Raw genomic sequence first — 657 nt, forward strand, 5'->3', positions numbered from 1 at the left:
CTTTAATTATCACATGAACCTCATTTCAATCTATTATACATGCTATCATTCTTATTTCAATCACATATGGCATTTAACTTGAATTTATACAGAGGTAATACTTATTCATTAGTTTGTATAAATTTTATTAGACATCTTTAATTTAAATTACTTTCTATTTTAAAGTATTATATTATGATTTAGTATTTGATATTAGAGCTTATTAGTTTATCTTATTGTAATTTTTGCAGTTATTATTAGAAAGAAAAGAATGAATTCTACTAAAGATGAGTGCAGAAAGGTTAGATTAAGAAGAACATCAATATTACTATTGAAAAGAGGGTGACAAAAAAATAATTGGTGACTCTCAAATTGAAGAAAGGAATATGAAAAATTTAGGAAAAAGAAAAGTGTTAGCTGAAATCACTATTAGAGAGTCAAAAATGAAAAAACTTTTCATTGGTATTGGTGAAAATTCAAGGATAGAGAGTTTGTTGCAAGTACTTCATACCTATCAGCACATATGATGACTGATAAACTTGAAAGACTAGAGTCTTTTACACAAATATCTTTTAATCCAGATGTATTTCAATATGGAGTTTCTGTTGGTCAAGTTTATTCAAATACAAAGAAATCTATAACACATCCAAGTTGTCATTTATCTTCCGGACGATATGC

This window comes from Arachis hypogaea, chromosome 19 (assembly GCF_003086295.3).
Source record: "Arachis hypogaea cultivar Tifrunner chromosome 19, arahy.Tifrunner.gnm2.J5K5, whole genome shotgun sequence".
In the NCBI taxonomy this organism is placed as follows: Eukaryota; Viridiplantae; Streptophyta; class Magnoliopsida; order Fabales; family Fabaceae; genus Arachis; species Arachis hypogaea.